The sequence below is a fragment of the Calonectris borealis genome, chromosome 1, assembly GCF_964195595.1.
Source record: "Calonectris borealis chromosome 1, bCalBor7.hap1.2, whole genome shotgun sequence".
Taxonomy (NCBI): Eukaryota; Metazoa; Chordata; class Aves; order Procellariiformes; family Procellariidae; genus Calonectris; species Calonectris borealis.
This window is the reverse complement of record NC_134312.1, coordinates 64,777,972-64,796,449: the sequence shown is the minus strand read 5'-3', so window position 1 is coordinate 64,796,449 and position 18,478 is coordinate 64,777,972. Positions and strand designations below refer to the sequence as shown.

Below are 18,478 nucleotides of genomic sequence, written 5' to 3'. Positions count from 1 at the left end.
ACGGGGGATTCACCTCGGTTCTGACCCCCTGTGTGATCTTGGGCAAGTCACTGAGCCCCTCTGGGCCGTGGCTTCCCGTGTGTAAGCTGGGCCATAGTGCCTTGCTGTCCAGCAGTGGTATGTGTGAAAGTCGGTACCTCCCGGATGGTGAGGCACGCAGATATTCTGGTGTCAGAGATAATAAATGCACTGCAGATACACGGCTGGGGCATAGGACACTTTATTGCCCTCTCTTGTATCTTGATGGTGACCTGGTCAGATGATTTTTGGTGAGGACGTTTTTGAGTGCTCCAGGGAGCACTGAGAGTAGGAGGAGGGCAGGGGGCTGGAGTGAAACATTTTGTGCTCTACAAGTGGGGACTGAGTACTACATCTGATATGGGTGCATGGCGTTGACCTGTATTTATTTCATAAAAAAGGAAAAAGATCCCCAAGTCCTAATGTAAGGAACCCTTAAATTAAAACCTGGCTATATCACATATTTGCCTTCTGCAAAAATGATGGGACTACTGGGATCCCTCCTCCTGCATGTGCTGGGAAAAAAAAATCTTCACAGCTGTTTTTGATGTGAAATCTGGGCAGGGAGACCACCTGGCAACCAAGATATCAAGGACTAAGAGTTAAAGAGCATCTTTACACCCTCAAATAATGGAACAGATGGGGGCATCTTCACTAACATTTGATTGTTCCCTGTTCCCCGCCATGCACGCATAGAAAGTTTAAGCACTGATATGTCAAGAGTATATGTGCAGGGAAAATTCCAGCCAAGTCAGCTCTCCAAACATTTGTTTCCTTCTTGAAACAGGTTTTTTTTTTGCATAGCAATGATTTCACTTTCTTTCAAGAATCGGAATGCTTATGACAGGGGGAGGAAGATTTGAAAACTGTGAATCATCCATCAGTCTCTGTGGCAGCTTTTCTCCTTGGCTGGCCTTTGACCGTTTCTCAGTTTCTGTTATTTTTTACCCCTTTTCCCACAGTGGATCAAAAGGACCACCAATACCAGCAGTGCAGATTCAGTGGAACTTGTGAACAGTGATAAATTAGCATCATCAGAGATTTATAAAACTCCTTATCCAAAACGCTAAGTGTCCACAAGGTCTATAGGTGTATTGGGACAGAATGATTCAGTGGAAGGCAGTTTACTCAGGGCTGTGTTCATTATAGCAATTCTTATGCAAGATTGAGTTGCAGAACGCAACCCCTCCCTTGAAACTACAACTGGTTCCTGTAGATTGTCACTGGTTTCTGCAAGAAGTCCCTCTGACAACATCAAGATTACCAGGCCTTCAGCCCACCAGTGACCAGGGCCCTTTTAACAAGATACACATCTTAAAATTCGTGTATTTATCTTAGGTTTTGTGACTGTCCCACCAAAAAACCAAACAAAAACTCCCCACAAAGCATTTGAATATGTTCAAGGAGGTCTGGTGCAGAAAAAACCAGGAAACTCCTACTTCCCACAGGCAACGCTAGTGTCTGTTCCCTGGGAATTTCTCAGAGTGCTTTCTAAAACAAGCAGTAAATGTTAGTAAGCATCTTTGATGGCAGAGTGTCTTCCTACTTTTCAGTCCGTGAAGGCCTGGGATCAGTTTGAAAGATAGATAAAAACATAAAATGTTTACTGTTTCCTATGTCATCTTCAATAACAGCACAACACGTCTCTCCGAAGCGCTGCACAGCTGCCTGTGTCAGCTCTACAAAACCCTTCCATTTTAACTTGTGACTGCTGACTCTGGGTAACAGCACTTGCTCGTCCTAATGGAAACATACCCTAACAACCTGCTTTTAATGAGCTGAATTTAAATAGCTTTATTCAGCTGCAAGTTGTTGGTAACTCCTTAGACCTACCCCAATAACTAGCTGATGGAGACAGTTTTCATAGGTCCCAGAGGGGATCACAAGCATCCCCACATCCTATATACCAATTTAAGGAATGGTTTTTACCCCATTAAAATCAGTGTGAGTTTTGTCATTGAACAGAATAGTTAAAGTAGCAGGACCAAGATTTCTAGGCCCAATTTGGAGGCTTGTTTCACTTGACCTCTCTTCCTGATGGAACCTGAAATTCCCTTTCTAACAACACAGCAAATTCCATTGGGCTTACATTATCTCTTGAAAAAAACAGAAAGCTAACCTCCGACAGACACTTAATACCACATATGAAAAAATTCAAATCGAAATTCTTTATGAAATCTTAGTTCTCGCAAGTTCAGTGGGCTCATTTAAGATTGCCATTGCTTAGGCCAGTTGCAAATCTGCTCCCCACAAGCCCATCCATTAGGGCTTATCTGAACTAAATAAAATATAAACTTTCTTTTCTATTCAAACCATCTCGGCTTTTGTCCTGCCATAACCTTCCTCGAGGGCAGCCCTTGCAAATGGCAGTGCTGGGAAAGGGGTTGCAAAGTTGGTTTCACAAACAGCCTGCGTTTGTCCAACAGCTCCTCACCTGTCAGAGCCCACATGAAGCTGAGGTCAGCACTGGGAACAAGTCTATTCAACGTGATTCTTTTGTGGGAAAGTACTTAATGTACGTAACCAAATCATTACCCTCAGGCTATTCGGTGAGGAGTAGGCCAAGGAACAGGAGCCTATATTCTCTGGACATAAACCCCTATTAGTGGTACTTTTTATGATTACTGTTCTGTTGGTGTGGTGCTCAACACGGAAAGGACAGCAGAAAAGCAAAGATTTGCATTGTGTACTTGAGGCAACGTATAAATTCCTTCTGATAATTTAGGAGCAAGGGATGCCATATAAATAATCAATAGCTCATCAGAACAAATTGATGGGGTTTTGTCTGAGTTTGATTGGCACTGATAAGACGTTTCCTGAATATATCCTGCAAAGGTAAAAAGGTTCATGCTTTGTCATGTAACAAGACTTCATGACATTTGAGCACATCCTGGGTTTGTTTTTTTATTTTGCTGAAATTGCTTTTATTTATTTTTAGACTATGAAATGAACGGTTCTCTACACTCTTTCTCTCTTTGAAAACCTCTCTGAGTAACTACAGCACCTCAGGATCGTGGTATGACAATCCCAATCAACTGAAGGAGTGACTATGCCAGCAAAATGCGTTGTTGAATCTTATGCAGCCAAGTGGGAGCTGCAACAGCAAACACACCTTATCTTAGCTCACTCGTGCCCTGCTTAGCTGGTTCTACAGCTGAACCTCTCCTGGATACCCATCCCAAGTCCTCACACTGTGCACAGATTGCAGGGGTACTATGAATCCCCCTTCTCCGCCATCTAGTAACCCAAACCTTTAGAAATGTAGCTACAGGGTGCAAGTAAGGAAGGTATTACATTGCTTGTTCTGTAAGACCTATAATACAGAAGTTGAGTTTCAATGCCTTGCCTACTATGACCAGTAGTTTCAATGATTTACTACATGGACTTAGATACCACCATCACTTGTGGGTCAAAGTGCAATATTATCTTTCCACTCATGTTTTAGAGACACCGTCTTCATCCCATTTTCTTTTTTATATTAACGGACTAAAAGCTATGTGTGAATATCTTCCCCTTGGGAGTACTTTCCATGCCTAGCGCTGCTACAGGTACTGCTGCATGTAATAGGCAGGGAACTTAATCTTGACTGAAAAACAATGTGGATCATCAGGAAAGGAATACAGGCATCATGTTCATGTAGGCTGGAAACAACAAATTTCTTGATTGATAACATTGGAGAAGGGACGGGGAATGAAGTAATCCAATTCCCATGACTTAAACTGAAATGGTAAATTTGAAAGCCACAAGCTTTGTGAATCGTGATGAAAAAAGAAACATTAGCATTTTAGAAAACCTCCTTAAAACAGAGACAGATTCTCATAAAACAACATGCATTTCCTAAAAGCATTTTGGTCTTCCGCTGGAGAATATTAACTCTAAGGGATTTCTGAAGATAAAGAAACGCAGAAGAGCTGATTAAGATCCATTTATTTCCAAGCAGCATGTGGTGGAAAGTTCTCTCTGTCAGTTTGCAAATGCCCCTGCCCTTCATTTCACCTTGATATCTGTCCATCTGTATTTGTTATGAGCAATAAAGTAATTCATGCTGGTTGTCACATCACGGAAGAAGTTTCACACCCCAGCAGCTGCAAACATAACATGTTCTGAATCAGCGTTGCTTCTTGAAAATTTCAATACGCCTTTTTGACTTCTGATCTGTCCTTTTCCTTGAAATTGCAAGCCATATTTCTAAAGCAAGGGCTCAGCCTTCCTGTTGATAGCTATCTTCTTTTCCACAGAGAAGTGTAATAATACTTCCAAAATACTAGAGATTTCTTTCCTCACAACACATACAGCAAGGAAAATATGAGCCTCTTGTGAAAGATGGGGAAACCAAGACAAGATGAGAACAGTCAACCTGCCCATGGCTACGTGAAAAGTTTGTGGAGGAGCGTATAATTGAATTTATATTATCAGGCTTTCTGGCCAGCCCTTTAACCACACAGCACTGCTTTTGCTTTCAGAACTGCTTGTTCTCAAGCATTTGTTACCAGATCTAACTACAGTGCTTGTTATCAGACCATCAGAAAGTGCAATACTGCTGCAAATAGTCTTTCAGATAGTCCATCCTACCTCTCCTCCTTTCTTCTCCCAATAGAGAAAGGTCTATAGGGACTAAGGACCCTGAAGTCTGTATCCAGAATATCAGCTTAGAAGACATCCTGGGTATAGCGTTGTTCTTTCCTGAGATGTCCCAACAAAAGGGAAAACCGAAAAGGAAATGACAGATGTATTTCTGTATTTCTAGGACCAAATGTCAGAATATAGTATCGCCACACACAGAAATAGACTAGGATAGCAAAATGCTTTAGCATAATCCTTCATTGCAGGTCACTTTGATCTATACCCTCCTGCACTAGATTTATTCTCATTTGTCTTTACAGTGTGGGATTAAAAACATTTGTACTTGAAAAGAGTCTAAATCACTCCTTTTTCATCTTTTTCCAAACAAATATATGTATTGGAAATTGTTCAAGAACTGCACACAGCCCAAGAGCACAATTTACCAGATTTCACTAAGCTTTGTTTAAATGACTTCTCTTACAAAGAATCAGCAGCACAGAGGTACCTTCCTCTGACATCATCCCTTCTCTTACCTCACCCCAAAACTACAGCGGAGGCAAAATGTAAAATTGGACAGATGTGTATTTTACCGAATGCCAGCCCTAGCAGCTCCCAGCTGCAATGAACAAGTGGGTATTAATGCAGGTGATTTTGAGTGGCATCTTCTGGCTCTCACGATTCTCTCCGCACAGCTTAAGACCGTATTTTGGATGAGCTTGGCAAGTAGAGGGTGAGGTTTTAATCTTTTCTTTCCGCTTCAGGTATGGAGAGATAAGAAAAGGAATATATATTAGTCTATCTGAGACTCAGTTAAAATCTCTGAGTGCCTTTTACTGAATCGTGTGGCAACCCAGTCTTCAGTTTAAAGATTACTCTAACGCAAACACAATGAGTACAACCCACTTCAACAAAAGTAACAGTGGATTATATTTATATGTAAGTATTCTGCACCAGAGAGTGGCTCAGAAATATGCATGTCACAAACACATACACTAAAACACATACACTAAAACACACACTACAAAGCTGAGAGAAAGAGCAGTAGAAGTCCCTCACAAAAAGAGAAACTGGCACTCTGAAGGATTTAGGTGAGCCTTCATATCACAAGAGGTGCGATGGTGTTTATAAGATACATGCATAACTTCTCCTAAACCTGAAAATCCCATCACCTTCTAGAGTTTGTTGATCGTATGATGAAGTGTTACGTGTTTGGTTGCCAGCGTGTATGAACTCGCCTATATGGAAATGCTGACAGGAAGCTTCACAAACTAGCTGTGGTCTGTGCTAGTCAACATGTCCCTCAGGATGGGCTGTAGAATGGACATCCTGACACACGATTTATTCTTGTCAGGACAGACCATCTATCTGGATTCCCCCCATCAGAGTTCTTAAGTGTTCTTATAGTTATTTAAAACAGAAACAATCACAAAAGAAAGGTGCCAGCTGTGCACCGCTGGCACTGCAGCCTGCCTTCCTTCATAAGAAATCCCACAACTTCAGAGTCAGGTGAACGGTTCATCAGAGGAGGAATGAAGTCCTGTCTTCTACAAAGGCTGACACCTTTAGAGGTTCATGCTGACAAACAGCAAACTCCACATGACACTGTGATTTCTTGTCTCTGGTGAATCTTCTCATAAAGCACCAGAGAGGGAGGGGGCGTCCCAGACCAGGTCACACACTGGTGTGTCACCGTCTGAAAGCAATTCCTCCAGTATTTGGTAAAATTACAGGAGCCTAAGAAATTCTGCAGTGGCTGAAAGCACCGTCTGGAGCTTGAATATCAAGTCCTGATTTTACTCTTGCCTTTTGCTTGTGTAGAGCAGAGAGGAGACAAAAGAGAACCCCTAGATAAGAAGGGAGAGATTTAAGGAGGCAGTAGAGAAGGAAGGAAACAAAGCTTGTTTAAGTGCAGGGGGGAAAAGGCAAGAAAAACTGTCTCGTGAGGCTGAAAAGATGGATTTGTCTTCAAGAGACTTTATGGTATGGATATTAGAGAGGTTAATGTATAAAGGAGGCATTTGAACAGCAGAAATTTAACACATCAGATGCAGTTCTACTGTAGAAGGCAGAAAACTTATGTAGGTTTTAGAAGAAAGATGGCTATGAATACCATCCCATAAAAGGGTTCAGCCTTTTGCTCCAATCCTACTTGCCCTTCTGCTGAAAAAGAAACTTTGGCCAGAGAAGAAAAAGGTTTTTTTATTATCTGCTGTGTTGCTACTCAGCTCTGAGTGACAGCAGACTAGGAAAGAAACAAAAGCTTTGCCCTTACAACCCCTGATGCAGTGGGCCAGAGTCGCTGAGCCTATGCCAAAGCATTATTCCACTCTACTCTACTCTACTCTACCGTACCTTATCCTACCCTACCCTACCCTACTCCAAGCCATTCCTTCCCCTTCTCTGATTCTGGAGAGGAAATCTTTTTTCTCAGAAAGTACCTGAAGTTGATAATTTCTACTTGTTCAGTGATGTTCAAGACTGATCTTGAAGAGTCTTTCTCTCTCCAGATTTACTAACCGGGCTTTTACCACTGCAATATATGATCATCCAGGAACGTTTCCAAGCTTCGGTCCCAGCAGAGTACACTTGTAATTTGCCCAGTCAACCGTTTCATCCCTCCTCTCCCTCTTTCATTCCCTAGAAACAGGGAAGAAAGTCTGAGGCACCTGCATTTTTGGCCATCCTTCTTCATATTCATAACTTTAATCCTTCCTGCTCCTGCTAGGTGAGGCCACACAAAGCAAACATTTCCCAGTTGTAGCCATGCCAAGAGGCTTCTCGTTACACAGCTTTCGCGGATTATGCAGGTGTTGAAGAATTTGAGGCATATGTAATAAAATGGCTTCTGCTCAATTTCAATGTGAACTTTGGGACTTTATCAGATCAGAGCTGTGCTTTTTTCATTTTTCTCCCTTCCTGTTCCCTTGAAGAACTTGGGGAGTACACACTTCTTTATGCTGGTCACCTCTCACTTTAAGTGACCTCTCCTTTGAGCCACCACATCACAAATACGATCTTGCTGGGGAGGAAGAACACCACAGTCCCTCAGTACCACGTTAGCCTGGCCAGAGGGATCGTTCCTGGAGGATGTGAGGCACCATCTCCCTGTGCCCTGCACCTCCAGCTCTGGCGGCCGTGGGAGAGGCCAGGTGGAAAGCCCAGCTTTCTAAATGGAATTTTTCCTGCATTCTCTGATGGTCTGGAAGAAAGCTGCGATGGGCTCTGGGCTTCAGGGCAAAGGCGACACCCTTCATTGTAAAGTGCTTTCCGTGCTGGTGAGGAGCGCTGCTCTGACACCACTGAAGACTGAACTACTCCATTTATCCCCCCCAGTAGGTACAGTGCACAGGAGGAAATGCAGAGCAGGGCATTGGGGCAAGCTTCACCGCGCAGCCCTGCCAGGGTGTCACAGGCACCTAGAGACGCCTTGGGGGCAAGCGGTCTCTCCAGCACCCCTACCTGCAAGGGACTGAGCATCCAGAGAGAAGAGCCCAGTGAGCTCTGCTTTCCCTGAAATCAGTGGGAGGGTTGGGTGCTCCAAAGCTTTCCTCTGAAAATCAGACTTTCTCCTGTCTCCCAGGGGTGCCATGGAAGCCAGTTCACCACTTTTTCTTCAGAGGCATCCAGATGATAATGATGTACAGAGTACAGTAACAGTGGTGTGAAAATAATCTGGATACAGAAAGCCCTGTATCCTATTATATATAGCAGTGGCTTTATTGTCTAGTTTACAAGTCTCCTTCCACAGTAAGCAGACTGCCCTGTTACACTCTGCTTTTTATATGCCAGCCACCATCACAGTATCTACATGTCCATTAAATACATGGAAGTTTATTAAAATTTAATCTTCAGTTAGTATCTCTTGAACCACGTCTTGCAAAGGTGGCCAGGGCTCATCAGGGCCAGAAGGAAGCAGAACAAAAAACAGAAACACTTTTTTTCCTCCCTTTTTCTTTCAGTGAGGAGAGAAGAGAGGACAAAAACAGATGGAGAATGGAAGGGAGTGATAAGGAAAATTAAAGAAAAGTTTGTATTAAAGATGACAAATGGAGTGTGACAGGAAGCAAGAAACACAATTGTATGTAAAACCCCAGTATCAGGCAGTGTTAAGGGTAGATTTACCCTAAGCTCCTCCTGAAGATAAATGAAGTTGGAGGTATGCAGGAATGGACCACAGGAGGAGCAGGAGGGGTAATACAGAAAGAGAGAGACTTGGTAATGCCTCCTCTGTTTCACGTTCTTCCCTCTGCATTTGGCTTCCCTCCTCTGCTGCCCAGCCCAGCCCAGCCCTAAAGCCTTGCTGACATTCAGGAGCAACTAAAACATTATCCTAAAGGTTTTTCTTCCCTTTCAGCCCCTGCCCCAACCACTGGTGCAATATTATGCAGCACAAGCCTGAGAATAATCCCATCATAAAGCATTCAGGGCAGCGGATTTGATAAATGGCTGGCATGAAAAAGTCTAGAGATGGAGGGATGGTATCTCTGCTTTATCAGTGCCCCAGCACTCTGCTCAAACATACTTATTCCACAGACCCCAGCATTAAACATTTTAATTCAGGAACTCTGAAAGGTATATTCTTGTTTTTAAAAAAGACCCTTTAATGCAAGTGAGGCTGGGCTGGGAAGAAAGGAAGGAGGATGGGGGAGAAGGAGGGAGGAAGTATAGAAAGACATTTAAAGCTGTGAGAAAACACTCTCCCTTATGGAGAAATTTTGATTTTGAAGTTTACTCTTCTATTAACATTTAAATTGAAAGGCGTTTCTTCCAAGCTCCACAGAGAAAACCAGAAAATCTGCATTTAAATAGATACCATTTAAAAGTGGGGAAAACGTATATCAGCATTGAATGCTTCTCTATTTGTCTGAAAAGAACTTCTCTTATAGATGATTATTAATTTTTTTTTCTTTTTTCTTTGTGTGTGCTAAAAAGAGAAATTGGAAGTACATTAAAATTCTGCTTGGCACGAGAAGGAGGTGGGGGGATGGCTGCTTAATTGCCCAAAACCGAGGTTTTAAGCTCGGATATTCTGTGGGAGAGCCTCTGGAGCCTTCAGGAGGCAGTCCAGCCTGCTGTCAGGGATGGGGCCAAGCAGGTCCTCTCCTGCCTGGTCCTGGTGCCACGGCACCCATGCCCGAGGGGCTGCACACTCCCACCGCAACGCCCACCTCACTGGGGATGTCAGCACGGCCCCCAGTCCCAGCTGCAGAATCAGACTTTCTGCAGTTTTGTTAGACACCTCTGTGCCTTCAGGGCATCATCTAGAAAATAGGGACATGCACCTCCCTGAAAACCACCTAAGCACCACTCTCATGTGTGGTGTTGAACAGGCTGTCATAGGAGGAGAGCTCACAACTGAGGAGTCAGCAGGGTTTTGGGAGGCTGCGCTCAGAGGGTTTGGAAAGAAGTCCTGGGACAAGAGGAGATGTCCACAAGTTGATCCACGTTTTACGTCACGCTCTTGTTGTGTGCGTTGGCGCTTAGGGCTCTGCATGGTCCATCACAATCCTGGAAACCTCGTATGAGATTTGGATCTGGTGTTTTGCACAGTGCTACCTCCTCTCCTGCAGCAAAAGCAGCAAGAACGAGAAAGAGCAAGAGCAGCCTCCTGAGTGGGGGAGAGCTGAAATCCCCAACGCATACATGGAGAGGTGGAAAGCTGGGAATGAATAAAGGCACTATCCCCATGTCACATGCATGTACCTCCTTCCCTCACCTGCCTATCCCTGCCTCCTCTCTGCCTGAAGTGACAAACCTGAGGCTCAGCCTTGCCATGTGCCAGGGACCCACATCCCATGTGTTGGCCATCGGCTTGCTTACAGAGGGACAGGCAGGAGCGTGGTGGGGAGCAGGGAAGTCCCTGCCTCGTGAGAGAGGGGCCTCTCACCAGCTGTGTCCACTGCAGAATCCCCATTTCTTGGGTTTTGTCATGAGTGGTGAAATTAAATTTCACCTACCAGCAGCATTCAGGGAGCAACAAAGAGCCACCTGCGCGTGGTGCTCCCTCTAATTCCAGGGCACAATGGGCCTCGTTGCCACTGAAGAATCCCCAGGACAATCTGACTATTAATATTCTTTCCTTTTTTCTCTGCCCCATTTTCAAGCTCATTCCTACAGAAAAGGTCAGACACATACTATCCCCCAGCAGTACATTATTGGCCACCTCGAGGCCCTTTTCTGCCACGTCAAAAAGGGAATAATCAGGAGCGAAGGAGGGTTGGTATCCCAGAGGCTCAGCTACGGGCTCTGATGGCTTTCACCTTTAGGTGACTGGTCTGAATCTAGGTCAAGCTGGTGCTGGCTGTGAGCTACAGTCCAAAAGCCAGGCAGTGGTTCCTATGAAATAGCAGCTCCAAACAAACCCAAAGGACAAGTACCTACAGCTTTGGTTCTTTTTAGAGAGTAATAGCACAACATAGATTGAAATTTTTGGTAGGGTCTGGGCAATTCTCCTCCTCCTCCTGCATTTCTAGTGGATGGCTCGATGCTTCCAGCTGGACATTAGGTTGACTTTAAAAAAACAAGGTGGAAAAGCCGAAGGAAAAAATGAGGCATGAGAAGGACAGTTCAGTGACCCAGGTACTAGCAGAGAGTCTGTAAAGATGCCGATACTACTCTCTGCTGTCTCACAGACTTCCATGGCAAGAAGTTTGTGAGTCAGGCTTTCTGTGCCTCAGTTCTCATAAACTGGGATAATCTCATCTCACCGGGTCGTTTTGAGGATTAATACATTAAAGATTGTGAGCTAGGTCCTCTGCAATGATGGTATCAGAAGCCCTAAAAATGCCTTGGACAGATAAAAACTTTGCAGTAGGATATGGGAATTTTTTTCAGTGGTGATTTTGAATACAATGTGATCAAATCTGAAAAAGCAGAGAGATGTAAATAAGCAAAACGGTAGCTCTCATCTCTATACAGGCACCTGTAAATTTGGGCAGAGCAACTGAACGTCATGACTATTTCTTGGGCCAATCTGAAATCATGGAACTAAGACCCAAATCTCCGAGTTTGACATTGGGTTCCCATCAGACCCAATTTTTGCAGCATGGTCCTGTCTCTAGTCACCAGGTCAGTGAAGACGAACATCTCCTGTCACTCAACACCCAAACAAATTTGGCCAACTTGCTCTCATTGCCTCTCCATCTCGCCCTCCCAGCTTGCCGGGATCTCACAAGGAACAGCCTCGTTCTTCCTGGGGTCTCTATCTAATTTTTTTCCTATGCAGATGGCAACCACTTTCTGAAAATATATACGTGACAAGAAGAAATGTTTAGTAGAAGAAGCAGGTGTCTGGAAAATGGATTCCCATTTGTCTTTCCCTCCCCCTCTCCAAAACCCAATCATTTCCCTGTTAATAAGCTCGCTGACTATAATGTAGCAGTAACCTTTCACAATTGATGCCAGTGACATTTTGACAGTTCCACATATGGGCCTGCTGAAAGCAGAAGGAATATAAATTTGCAATTTGGTAAAAAGCTGGGTGAGCAGCCAAAGCAGCTTGGTGGAAGGAGGAGAAAACGGCCAACCAGCCAAACTAAAGCCCACTGCACAGATGTTATGCACAGCAAAAAGGAAAAGCTCATCCACAGCTGGATGTACCCCAGCAAATACGTGCTTGGAAAAAAAGCCTTAGGCACCCATTAAGCCCAGTCTATCCCGCGATGCCTCCCAACAGATTGTCCTCACATGGCAAATTTAGGGAAAGTCTTTCCTAGCAGAAGGGAAATGGGACACGGCATTCAATCTGTGCAAACTATCTGGTTAACATCAGATGTCACAGGACTTGGCAGTTGCTCTAACAAGGAATCTTCAATATTTCCACCAATGTGATCAGCCGTAGGGAAACAACTATTTTCTAACGCTGTTTTGTGGAGTGTCTTTGAATTTACTTTTCAAGCTATCTCTGCACAAAACGTCACTGACAGTTCACAGATTGGCTCAACTACTCAGTGCATGTATCACACACCATACATCTTCCCCAAATTACATCTGTATTGAATCCCATGATATTTGGCTAAAAACTAACTTCCAGAAAGAGGTCCAATCATCATGTGACAAGATGAAGATAAGAAAAATGTCGCACTTAGCGGTTTGTTCAGGTGGTTAATTAACCCGCACTGTTAGACAGACAATCCTATTCTTTCATTTGGATATGTCCGGTTTCTGCTTCCAGGCCCAGTTATTGCTACGTGATGAGTTAGGTGGTGCTGTGATCGCTCCCTTTCTTTCTGATCCCCATTTCAGCAACACTGAAATAACTTTTGCTGAAATCAGAGGAGTGTGGCTTTTAGCATGCTTTACTGATGTCTTGGTGGAAAATGTGGAGGTGTAGTCGCTGTATATGCGTATGTAAATAGTCATGTGTAGTAATGGTATAGCTGTTGTACATGGCTAACCAGTGATGCAAAATTACTATTTACATATAACGGTGTATTTGAATTTTCTTTATGACAATGTGGGTCCTCTGGGCAGACCGGGCAGGGAGGCAGCACAAGGCTCTAAATAAGCATACCCCAGCTTGCAACTGAGAGGCAATGGGGCATGCTCTTCCCATCTCCAGAAACACAGAGTCAAACGTGAAGCCCAAAAGAGCTCTAACAAACTCCAAAACACTCCCTAAGCAAGGGTGGTGGCAGCCACCGGTCAGCAGCTGCTGACCGAGGTGGGCTGACACTGACAGCACAACTTCAGAAAGCTGCGTCTTTGCACAAGCTGGGAACAGTAAGCCTGATGAAAAAGTCAGATTTCTGAGACATTTTCCCTGAAGTGTTTTTGTGCTGAAGAAATAATAGTAGGGTAGCTGCTGGATCACTGTATTAACAACGCTCATGGGGAGTGTGAAGCCTAAGACCTTTCTGAAGTAATGTCACTTGATAGGCAGGGGACTGTGGCCAAGGCTGGACCATGTGTGGGTGTTTCATGCAATTGCAGGATATAGATGACTGCTTCCAGCACGACATTTGTAAGGAATTATGCTTGATGGGATTGGGAGGATGATGGGGGTCAGAAGTGCAGGGTGTCCAGCAGTTGTGACAGAGAGCACGCTGGATTTCACCATGGCATGCTTGATCTGATGTCATTCACCTTTCAGACTTCAGGAAACAGCATGTTTCCAAAACCAGTATACCATACTTAGCTCTGACCGCTTCTGGCAACATATTCCTTCATCTAAAATAACTGGTAGGATCCAACTTGGCATGTGAGACTACCTGGTCTCATCGAATAAAAAAAGCGGGACTTAGTCATTATTTGGCCACAGCTCTGCAAGCAGGTAGGGTTTCCACATGCGGCATGGGACAGAGCGAGCCCCTGCCTTGTTCTAGCAATGCTGGTGACACAGAATAGCCCATAGATGTTCATCCAAAGCTTTCTCCTCAAGTCAGCTCATGCCTAGTTCTGTAGAGGGCCTCCGTGCCCCAGCACCCAGTTGCCACCCCCCAGAGGGCCTCATTTGCTTCTCTGACTTCCTGAGCCGCTAACGAGCTATGCTGCCATTCCCACTTTTTCAGGAAAGACCTACCCTTGCACAGGCTCCCCTGATGGCAGCCGCAGTGGAAGCACCACTTAGCAGCAGATTTTTCTATGGCACGCGTTAGCACTCCTGCTGCTGCTATCATTACGAAAGCCTACGCCAAACCGGTGCAACTGTGGGAGATTTTCTGAGAAATGACCACACGTTAGTGGAAGTTGGCCAGTTTATACAGCCCCCGCGTGCTGACTGACAGGGTAGGAGGATGAAAAATCTTGCAGCTGTATGCGGTTTCGCAGGACCTGTTACCTTTTCACGGAAAGGACCCCTCAATCTTTGCTAAGGAAAACAGTGAGGGCTGCTAATGCAGCGGAGTCCTGCAGGCAGCACTCTGCATATAGCTCCAAGGTCCGACAGAGTGGTGTGAGGCCATGAGATGTGGCTTGAAGTCTCTGAAGAGACTGATGCTGGCATGGTAAACAGGACAGAAAGGCCCCGATTCCTGAGGATACCACTATACGTTCTACAAGATTATCTAAGATCACCTAAAATCAACAAACTCCCTCAACACCACCAACAGATCCTGGTGGCATTTCTTCATACCATGTATTTTTCAACTGCCATCCCAAACGGTGGATTATTGTCACTGCCATATACCCACCAACCCAGAAACTGAAGTCCCTGTGCACAGAGCCTCTGAAGTCTGCAGGCTGCAGACATGAGGACGAAGGGTGCTATCTGACTTTACCCTACCTACCTCATCAATCAGCCAGGAGCAGCGCTGATTATGTGTTTGGAGACATACAAAAAGAGAGACGGGGAAAAAGGTGACTGTTGTAGATGTTTTGCCACCTGAATGTGACATTAATATACATATGCAGTGTGTTCACAACATTAGGTATTTGTGCACAACCCTAATAAATACCATGTTTGACAGCAGTTTCACAAAACCACTCAATGATCTAGAAGAACTTGCCATGAAACAGACTCTCTAGTTTTACTGAGAAAAAAGAAATATCCCTGTACTTAGTCAGATCCTTGACTTAGTGGAAATCTAGAGCAACTCCAATGAGCTCCATAAAAAGTTTAATTACTCACAAGCATATTGAAATGACCAGATAGTTAAGTGATCAAAACCTGCTCCATAAAACATGTGCTTGATTTCTGTGCCCCAGGAGAGAGTTTTAGTAAGCTTTCAAGTCTAGAAATACCGATAGAGGATGCATGGCATTGTAACATCTCCACCCAAAGGACTCTTCTTCGTGGAAGGCACAGCTATCCCGTTTCTTTCACTGGGTGATGGTCTGGTGGCTGCACTTGAAAGTCAGAAAGTTCGCCATACTACATGGCTTTCTTTACGCATTCACCTTAAAGGCTGAATCTGTGATACTGATGTAGATCAGAGATGTTTTTAAGACAAGTTGGAAGCTGACTGCCAAACTACCTTGACATTTTCCTCACGCTGCCCAGGTGCTGTGGTGCTGCATGTGGAGACAGGCACGTATGTGCTGTAGGTGGTCCACTCCCCCTTGCACGGTACCAGAGCAGCTTTGAGGCTGCTCTCATTGATGCAGGGCTCATCCACGGCCCAGGATGGTAGCACGCAAGTCAGGACTGGCTGAGGCCAAATTCTCCATTTGGCCAGATGTACCATATCCTGCTCCTCACAACAAAAACTCCTTTAAGAACTAGAGGAAAATAAGCTCCTATGTTAAATCTACATGATCAGCTCAGAAACAGTCCAGTTGGTGGTGGTGGGGAGCAAGGAGATGCCCACCAGAGCTGACCCCTGCCCTTGGGAGCTGCTTTCAGCCAGGGTGACGGCCCCAGCCCCACGAGTGCTATGGCCTCACCACATCACAGCCAGGCCTAGGTCTGGCCAGGGACATCCCAAATCTCAATCCAGACCCTGCCCCTAAGCCAACCTTCCGGTTGGCCGTCAGAGCTGCTTGGTCACTGCGGGCCTGCCTGGATGCTGTCCTCCCCGAGGGGCAACCGGCCCCCACGGCTCCCTGGCAGCAGAGCACCCCAACAGCAGTGCAACAAAGTGTCTGTGTAGTTATCTGCTCAATTCTGGTTTTCTATTGTTTTTGAGATGTTACAAAAGAGGGAAATTTAAGTATCACTTAAAAAATGTCAATATGCTCCATATAAAAAACCCAAAATGTCCCACATGGGCATTTTCTTATAATAAAACTTCTGACTTTTCATTTCAAACAGCATTTTTAAAAATTGCACTTATATTAAAAACAAAAAAAGAGAAAGGATTCAAAAGGGGTAAGTAAGACAATCAAAGCATCTTAATTCAGCCAAAATTCTCTTGGCTGCTCCAAAATAAATTGTTGTTCATTTTGCTGAAAAACTTGTAAAAGCCACCTGCAGCCCTTCCACCATGCTGTTTTATTCACTTTGCCTTTCCAGCCACAAAGCTCTTTTTTTCAACAGCTCTGTCCATCAGTGCAGCACCTGAGCAGTGGCGGAGGGCTAATAACATCACTGGTAAGAATGAGAAGGCTAAACTTGGAAGCCAAGCTTTGACAGGCAAGTAAAAACAGAATTAATTCTCAATATTTTGTTTCTGAGATGACATATGGTTTCATTTTTGTGCCTACCCACGAACGATTCAATTGATTTGGGATCTGAAATCCTTGTAGCGCATTTTCTCACTTTTAAGAAGCTTTTCAGTTCGCCTGTATTGGCTGGTTTTACTCGTTTCCTAATGGGTCTCTCCAGATCTGATACAGCGTTTGAAGCTGTGATGGGTACATATGCGAAGGAGGGGAAACAAATGGAGGGAAAGGCCCACTGTGCATTGCTAGCAGCCGCACGTTTCTGAAAAGCTGCGGTTAGGAGATTCCTAATTCTGTTAACCTCTTTGATCTCATCAGGCAGTATGAAATACCAAAAGGTAATGAAAAGATCGTAGGCAGGTCTGCTACGTTTGCGTCTCAAAACACATGCCTTAGCCCGGTACAGAGCAGGAGGCAGATACAGTAAATACACTTGCGATAGATGGCAAAAGCATCTTTTGATTGGGAAAGAACAGCTTTCTTCCCGGTCGTGTAGTGCTCATGTATGTGTAATAAGGAAAAAAATCCAGAAAACTCACAGGAGTTTTCTGTATCAGGAAGTGATGCACACTGGGGCCAGGATTCACTTCTGCTGCACTCCACTAGGCTACAGGCACGATTTATTTCCCTTTTTCCCTTAGTTATTAGCAGTAGAGCAGAAGGCAGACAGCTGTGCCTCAGACGACAATGATATGCCCCTTAAAAGAGCCTATCCTGCCAAATGCTCAGTCGCTAAAAGATGGAACGCATTTTATCAGGGTCCACGACCCCATTCTCCTTTTCTTCAACTGAGGCCTGTCCACCTAGAGAGCCGAGACGCATGTCCAATGCATGCAAGTATCTGTATTTTAAGAAAATATACCACCCTTCCCCTTAACAGCTGCCAACCTGCCCCCTCCAGCTATCTCCCCGCCTTTCCTCCTATCTGTCCCTCTATCCCCACCTCTGGTGCAAATCCCTCCTTTTCTCTCCCTGCTCTTCTCTGCCTCGTAGCGCTCTGGTTTTTCATCGTCTTTCGCTCCTCCTTTCTTAACGCACACCTCCCTTCCCTTTCTAACGTTCCCCTATAATTTCCTCCCATCTCCTTTCTCTCTCTCTCTCTAGGTTGACACATCTTAACACCCTCCCAGTGACTTTTAAGACATCTGAAAAGCTGTAATCAGGTATCAGATTCCTTATCAGGTCAAAAGAAAATATGAGGGAAGTCAGTGGCCAGATGCAATGATTATGGTTCAGTGTGGACAAGAGTGACATCAGTCTTTATGGTCCCAGATGAGATTTAAACTGTTGGTAAAATGCAACATCATTGATTTTCCACTTTCTCCCTTTGCGGTATCTCTCCAGGGCTGAGGTAAGAGAGCTTGGGTGCCTTATCTCTGCATTTCTTACCTTAATGTAGTTGCTTTCTCTTATGCATAAACTCAGCTATGAATATCCTGCATTTCTGCTGTTTGATATTGTCCTTTACTATTTTTACCCATAAGTTACTGATACTCTTAACTGTTACACCACTTGATGTTTTACTTAGCAATTTTCTTACTGTGCTTGTTTCAATTTTTTTTTTTTTTAAATCACACATAACGAGCTGTATAGGAAAGCCAAAGAGAATCCTACCTTCTGATATTTCTAATGGCTTGATGACCAAGTACCAGCTTTACATCGCTCCTCTTAATTTAACCTTTTTTAGGACACGTTCACTGTATTGCTGTGGTGTCACACACCCAAAGCATGCTAGTGACTTTGGCTTTTCATCTTCGATCAACGTTTTGGGGCTCTATAAATTAGCCTACCGCTACAGCGAGAGGTGCAGAAGATGCTCAGCCGAGTCTCAGTGTCCCTGTGCTCCAGGCTCCATTCT

The 18,478-nt window shown here is 44.5% G+C and overlaps 1 protein-coding gene across 1 annotated transcript in view; it reads right to left on the bottom strand.

Moving 5' to 3' along the window:
* TMEM178B (transmembrane protein 178B) overlaps positions 1-18,478 on the bottom strand; it is a 250,221-nt gene that overhangs the window by 20,539 nt on the left and 211,204 nt on the right. The gene's annotated exons all lie outside the window — the stretch shown is intronic.